Raw genomic sequence first — 7,448 nt, forward strand, 5'->3', positions numbered from 1 at the left:
CCTTCTGGGAGAAGCGAAGTCTCCCTAAGCTAGAAGATCGTTGGGTACAGCCGGGACCAGCTGCTTCGAAAGCATCACCAAACCAGGGATTCAAGCTTCAGGAGGCTAATTTGCATATTCCAGGTGCCTTCTGGGAGAAGCGAAGTCTCCCTAAGCTAGAAGATCGTTGGGTACAGCCGGGACCAGCTGCTTCGAAAGCATCACCAAACCAGGGATTCAAGCTTCAGGAGGCTAATTTGCATATTCCAGGTGCCTTCTGGGAGAAGCGAAGTCTCCCTAAGCTAGAAGATCGTTGGGTACAGCCGGGACCAGCTGCTTCGAAAGCATCACCAAACCAGGGATTCAAGCTTCAGGAGGCTAATTTGCATATTCCAGGTGCCTTCTGGGAGAAGCGAAGTCTCCCTAAGCTAGAAGATCGTTGGGTACAGCCGGGACCAGCTGCTTCGAAAGCATCACCAAACCAGGGATTCAAGCTTCAGGAGGCTAATTTGCATATTCCAGGTGCCTTCTGGGAGAAGCGAAGTCTCCCTAAGCTAGAAGATCGTTGGGTACAGCCGGGACCAGCTGCTTCGAAAGCATCACCAAACCAGGGATTCAAGCTTCAGGAGGCTAATTTGCATATTCCAGGTGCCTTCTGGGAGAAGCGAAGTCTCCCTAAGCTAGAAGATCGTTGGGTACAGCCGGGACCAGCTGCTTCGAAAGCATCACCAAACCAGGGATTCAAGCTTCAGGAGGCTAATTTGCATATTCCAGGTGCCTTCTGGGAGAAGCGAAGTCTCCCTAAGCTAGAAGATCGTTGGGTACAGCCGGGACCAGCTGCTTCGAAAGCATCACCAAACCAGGGATTCAAGCTTCAGGAGGCTAATTTGCATATTCCAGGTGCCTTCTGGGAGAAGCGAAGTCTCCCTAAGCTAGAAGATCGTTGGGTACAGCCGGGACCAGCTGCTTCGAAAGCATCACCAAACCAGGGATTCAAGCTTCAGGAGGCTAATTTGCATATTCCAGGTGCCTTCTGGGAGAAGCGAAGTCTCCCTAAGCTAGAAGATCGTTGGGTACAGCCGGGACCAGCTGCTTCGAAAGCATCACCAAACCAGGGATTCAAGCTTCAGGAGGCTAATTTGCATATTCCAGGTGCCTTCTGGGAGAAGCGAAGTCTCCCTAAGCTAGAAGATCGTTGGGTACAGCCGGGACCAGCTGCTTCGAAAGCATCACCAAACCAGGGATTCAAGCTTCAGGAGGCTAATTTGCATATTCCAGGTGCCTTCTGGGAGAAGCGAAGTCTCCCTAAGCTAGAAGATCGTTGGGTACAGCCGGGACCAGCTGCTTCGAAAGCATCACCAAACCAGGGATTCAAGCTTCAGGAGGCTAATTTGCATATTCCAGGTGCCTTCTGGGAGAAGCGAAGTCTCCCTAAGCTAGAAGATCGTTGGGTACAGCCGGGACCAGCTGCTTCGAAAGCATCACCAAACCAGGGATTCAAGCTTCAGGAGGCTAATTTGCATATTCCAGGTGCCTTCTGGGAGAAGCGAAGTCTCCCTAAGCTAGAAGATCGTTGGGTACAGCCGGGACCAGCTGCTTCGAAAGCATCACCAAACCAGGGATTCAAGCTTCAGGAGGCTAATTTGCATATTCCAGGTGCCTTCTGGGAGAAGCGAAGTCTCCCTAAGCTAGAAGATCGTTGGGTACAGCCGGGACCAGCTGCTTCGAAAGCATCACCAAACCAGGGATTCAAGCTTCAGGAGGCTAATTTGCATATTCCAGGTGCCTTCTGGGAGAAGCGAAGTCTCCCTAAGCTAGAAGATCGTTGGGTACAGCCGGGACCAGCTGCTTCGAAAGCATCACCAAACCGCGTGCCTTACGGCGCGCGAATTTTTGCCTGTAGGACATTATTGCAAGAGAGCTTGGCTGAGTAGATTACACAAGAAGGAAAACACACAGCAAGTCAGCAGGATCTAGGAGCAACATGGCAGATGTGACAACCTACATGGTGAGCTGCAGCATGTGCTACATGTTCACAGATCGACCAGAAGAAGAATCCAATTTCACCTGTCAGAAGTGTAGACTAGTGGCCCTTTTAGAAGAAAAGGTGCGGGGTCTGGAAGAAAGAATAACAACTTTGAAACTCATCAAAGAGAATGAAGACTTTCTAGACAGAACAGAAGCATCTCTACTGGTCACAGAAGGTGCAAAAAGTGTCAGAGAACCTCCAAAAGCAGATGAGTGGAAGCATGTGACCAAAAGAAGCAAGAAGACCATGGAGAAATCACCAACCACACAACTGAAGAACCGATATCAAATCTTTGTAGAGGATGAAGATGGCACACCTAAGAATGAAGCAATACCAGCAAGCAAAAAAGAAAAGGGCACACAGCAACAAGTGACAGCAAAAAGTACAGCCAAAAAGCAACGAAGAGTGGTGGTGGTGGGAGACTCACTACTGAGAGGCACAGAAGCAGCCATCTGCAGACCGGACATAACTGCAAGAGAAGTATGCTGCCTTCCAGGTGCGATGATCAAGGATGTGACCGATAGGATACCAAAGCTCTTCAGCTCCAAGGACGTCCACCCATTTCTTCTGATACATGTTGGCACCAATGACACGGCAAGGAAGGACCTACCGACAATCTGCAAGGACTTTGAAGAGTTGGGGAAGAAAGTAAAGGAACTGGATGCACAGGTAGTTTTTTCTTCTATCCTTCCAGTAGACGGGCATGGCACCAGGAGATGGAACAGGATCCTTGATGCAAACAACTGGCTAAGACGATGGTGCAGACAACAAGGATTTGGATTCCTGGACCACGGTGTGAATTACTGGTATGATGGACTCCTCGCCAGAGACGGACTACACCTCAACAAACCTGGGAAACACACATTCGCCAGAAGACTCGCTACACTCATTAGGAGGGCGTTAAACTAGAAGAAGAGGGGACGGGAAGAAAAACATTAGACTCGAACAAAGACGACCCAGGAAAACATACTCAGAAGGGAGGTAAGAACATTTCTAAAAAAATCCACAGTGAGGAGATTGGAACAAAACAAAATCCTCTAAACTGCATGCTCGCAAACGCCAGAAGCCTGACAAACAAGATGGAAGAACTAGAAGCAGAAATATCTACAGGTAACTTTGACATAGTGGGAATAACCGAGACATGGTTAGATGAAAGCTATGACTGGGCAGTTAACTTACAGGGTTACAGTCTGTTTAGAAAGGATCGTAAAAATCGGAGAGGAGGAGGGGTTTGTCTCTATGTAAAGTCTTGTCTAAAATCCACTTTAAGGGAGGATATTAGCGAAGGGAATGAGGATGTCGAGTCCATATGGGTCGAAATTCATGGAGGGAAAAATGGTAACAAAATTCTCATTGGGGTCTGTTACAAACCCCCAAATATAACAGAAAGCATGGAAAGTCTACTTCTAAAGCAGATAGATGAAGCTGCAACCCATAATGAGGTCCTGGTTATGGGGGACTTTAACTACCCGGATATTAACTGGGAAACAGAAACCTGTGAAACCCATAAAGGCAACAGGTTTCTGCTAATAACCAAGAAAAATTATCTTTCACAATTGGTGCAGAATCCAAGCAGAGGAGCAGCACTTTTAGACCTAATACTATCTAATAGACCTGACAGAATAACAAATCTGCAGGTGGTTGGGCATTTAGGAAATAGCGACCACAATATTGTGCAGTTTCACCTGTCTTTCAATAGGGGGACTTGTCAGGGAGTCACAAAAACATTGAACTTTAGGAAGGCAAAGTTTGAACAGCTTAGAGATGCCCTTAATCTGGTAGACTGGGACAATATCCTCAGAAATGAGAATACAGATAATAAATGGGAAATGTTTAAGAACATCCTAAATAGGCAGTGTAAGCGGTTTATACCTTGTGGGAATAAAAGGACTAGAAATAGGAAAAACCCAATGTGGCTAAACAAAGAAGTAAGACAGGCAATTAACAGTAAAAAGAAAGCATTTGCACTACTAAAGCAGGATGGCACCATTGAAGCTCTAAAAAACTATAGGGAGAAAAATACTTTATCTAAAAAACTAATTAAAGCTGCCAAAAAGGAAACAGAGAAGCACATTGCTAAGGAGAGTAAAACAAATCCCAAACTGTTCTTCAACTATATCAATAGTAAAAGAATAAAAACTGAAAATGTAGGCCCCTTAAAAAATAGTGAGGAAAGAATGGTTGTAGATGACGAGGAAAAAGCTAACATATTAAACACCTTCTTCTCCACGGTATTCACGGTGGAAAATGAAATGCTAGGTGAAATCCCAAGAAACAATGAAAACCCTATATTAAGGGTCACCAATCTAACCCAAGAAGAGGTGCGAAACCGGCTAAATAAGATTAAAATAGATAAATCTCCGGGTCCGGATGGCATACACCCACGAGTACTAAGAGAACTAAGTAATGTAATAGATAAACCATTATTTCTTATTTTTAGTGACTCTATAGCGGCAGGGTCTGTTCCGCAGGACTGGCGCATAGCAAATGTGGTGCCAATATTCAAAAAGGGCTCTAAAAGTGAACCTGGAAATTATAGGCCAGTAAGTCTAACCTCTATTGTTGGTAAAATATTTGAAGGGTTTCTGAGGGATGTTATTCTGGATTATCTCAATGAGAATAACTGTTTAACTCCATATCAGCATGGGTTTATGAGAAATCGCTCCTGTCAAACCAATCTAATCAGTTTTTATGAAGAGGTAAGCTATAGACTGACACGGTGAGTCATTGGACGTGGTATATCTCGATTTTTCCAAAGCGTTTGATACCGTGCCGCACAAGAGGTTGGTACACAAAATGAGAATGCTTGGTCTGGGGGAAAATGTGTGTAAATGGGTTAGTAACTGGCTTAGTGATAGAAAGCAGAGGGTGGTTATAAATGGTATAGTCTCTAACTGGGTCGCTGTGACCAGTGGGGTACCGCAGGGGTCAGTATTGGGACCTGTTCTCTTCAACATATTCATTAATGATCTGGTAGAAGGTTTACACAGTAAAATATCGATATTTGCAGATGATACAAAACTATGTAAAGCAGTTAATACAAGAGAAGATAGTATTCTGCTACAGATGGATCTGGATAAGTTGGAAACTTGGGCTGAAAGGTGGCAGATGAGGTTTAACAATGATAAATGTAAGGTTATACACATGGGAAGAGGGACTCAATATCACCATTACACACTGAACGGGAAACCACTGGGTAAATCTGACAGGGAGAAGGACTTGGGGATCCTAGTTAATGATAAACTTACCTGGAGCAGCCAGTGCCAGGCAGCAGCTGCCAAGGCAAACAGGATCATGGGGTGCATTAAAAGAGGTCTGGATACACATGATGAGAGCATTATACTGCCTCTGTACAAATCCCTAGTTAGACCGCACATGGAGTACTGTGTCCAGTTTTGGGCACCGGTGCTCAGGAAGGATATAATGGAACTAGAGAGAGTACAAAGGAGGGCAACAAAATTAATAAAGGGGATGGGAGAACTACAATACCCAGATAGATTAGCGAAATTAGGATTATTTAGTCTAGAAAAAAGACGACTGAGGGGCGATCTAATAACCATGTATAAGTATATAAGGGGACAATACAAATATCTCGCTGAGGATCTGTTTATACCAAGGAAGGTGACGGGCACAAGGGGGCATTCTTTGCGTCTGGAGGAGAGAAGGTTTTTCCACCAACATAGAAGAGGATTCTTTACTGTTAGGGCAGTGAGAATCTGGAATTGCTTGCCTGAGGAGGTGGTGATGGCGAACTCAGTCGAGCGGTTCAAGAGAGGCCTGGATGTCTTCCTGGAGCAGAACAATATTGTATCATACAATTATTAGGTTCTGTAGAAGGACGTAGATCTGGGTATTTATTATGATGGAATATAGGCTGAACTGGATGGACAAATGTCTTTTTTCGGCCTTACTAACTATGTTACTATGTTACTATGTTACAGCAGCCTATCAATCACAGGAAACACAGAAAGAATGGCGCACATTATTTAGGAGGCCTTTATGGCACAGCAAATATAAAAATCGTAGCGTAGGACTGCCCCATTATGAGATTGCCGTGAAGAGGCGGGGTAGCTCAAAGAATTGATCAATTGTTTGCTAAATGTCTCATTTTGAAATACAGTTAGAAATCAATATGTGCATTTGCATTTTATGTAGTGCGTTCTGACCATAGGCAGCGCTGGCTTCTCCCCTTTCTTGCTTCGGTATTGGTTCCGTGGCTGACCACCACTGTAGCCGTGCGTCGCCTGGTCATGTGCGCCATTCTTTCTGTGTTTCCTGTGATTGATAGGCTGCTGTACACACATACAGCAGCCCTGCCCTGCCTTAAGGTACCGTCACACTAGACGATATCGCTAGCGATCCGTGACGTTGCAGCGTCCTCGCTAGCGATATCGTCCAGTGTGACAGGCAGCAGCGATCAGGCCCCTGCTGTGCTGTCGCTGGTCGGGGAAGAAAGGCCAGAACTTTATTTCGTCGCTGGACTCCCCGCAGACATCGCTGAATCGGCGTGTGTGACACCGATTCAGCGATGTCTTCACTGGTAACCAGGGTAAACATCGGGTAACTAAGCGCAGGGCCGCGCTTAGTAACCTGATGTTTACCCTGGTTACCATCCTAAAAGTAAAAAAAACAAACACTACATACTTACCTACCGCTGTCTGTCTCCAGCGCTGTGCTCTGCACTCCTCCTGTACTGTCTGTGAGCGTCGGTCAGCCGGAAAGCAGAGCAGTGACGTCACCACTCTGCTTTCCGGCCGCTGTGCTCACACAGACAGTACAGGAGGAGTGCAGAGCACAGCGCTGGAGGACAGACAGCGATAGGTAAGTATGTAGTGTTTGTTTTTTTTACTTTTAGGATGGTAACCAGGGTAAACATCGGGTTACTAAGCGCGGCCCTGCGCTTAGTTACCCGATGTTTACCCTGGTTACCGGCATCGTTGGTCGCTGGAGAGCGGTCTGTGTGACAGCTCTCCAGCGACCAAACAGCGACGCTGCAGCGATCCGGATCGTTGTCGGTATCGCTGCAGCGTCGCTAAGTGTGACGGTACCTTTAGGCTCTGTTTAATTGTGCACCTGTATCTCAGCCTGTCTCACTCTTCATCTGTGGCGCTGAATGGGCAGTGTGGAAGTTGGACCCGAAATGTCTGTTTGGACCTGGTCGACCTTTATCCTTACCTGCCCTTCTGACGCCATGGGAGTGATTCAGAAATGCTCTAGGTACAGTTTGCATTTAATATGGTCTTGCTTTTAATTTATTTAGGAGGCCTTTATGGCACAGCGAACATAAAAAACGTAGCGTAGGACTGCCCCATTATGAGATTGCCGTGAAGTGGCGGGGTGGCTCAAAGAATTGATCAATTGTTTGCTAAATGTCTCATTTTGAAATACAGTTAGAAATCAATATGTGCATGTGCACTTCATGTATTGCGTTCTGACCATA

Source organism: Ranitomeya imitator, chromosome 6 (genome assembly GCF_032444005.1).
Source record: "Ranitomeya imitator isolate aRanImi1 chromosome 6, aRanImi1.pri, whole genome shotgun sequence".
Lineage (NCBI taxonomy): Eukaryota > Metazoa > Chordata > Amphibia > Anura > Dendrobatidae > Ranitomeya > Ranitomeya imitator.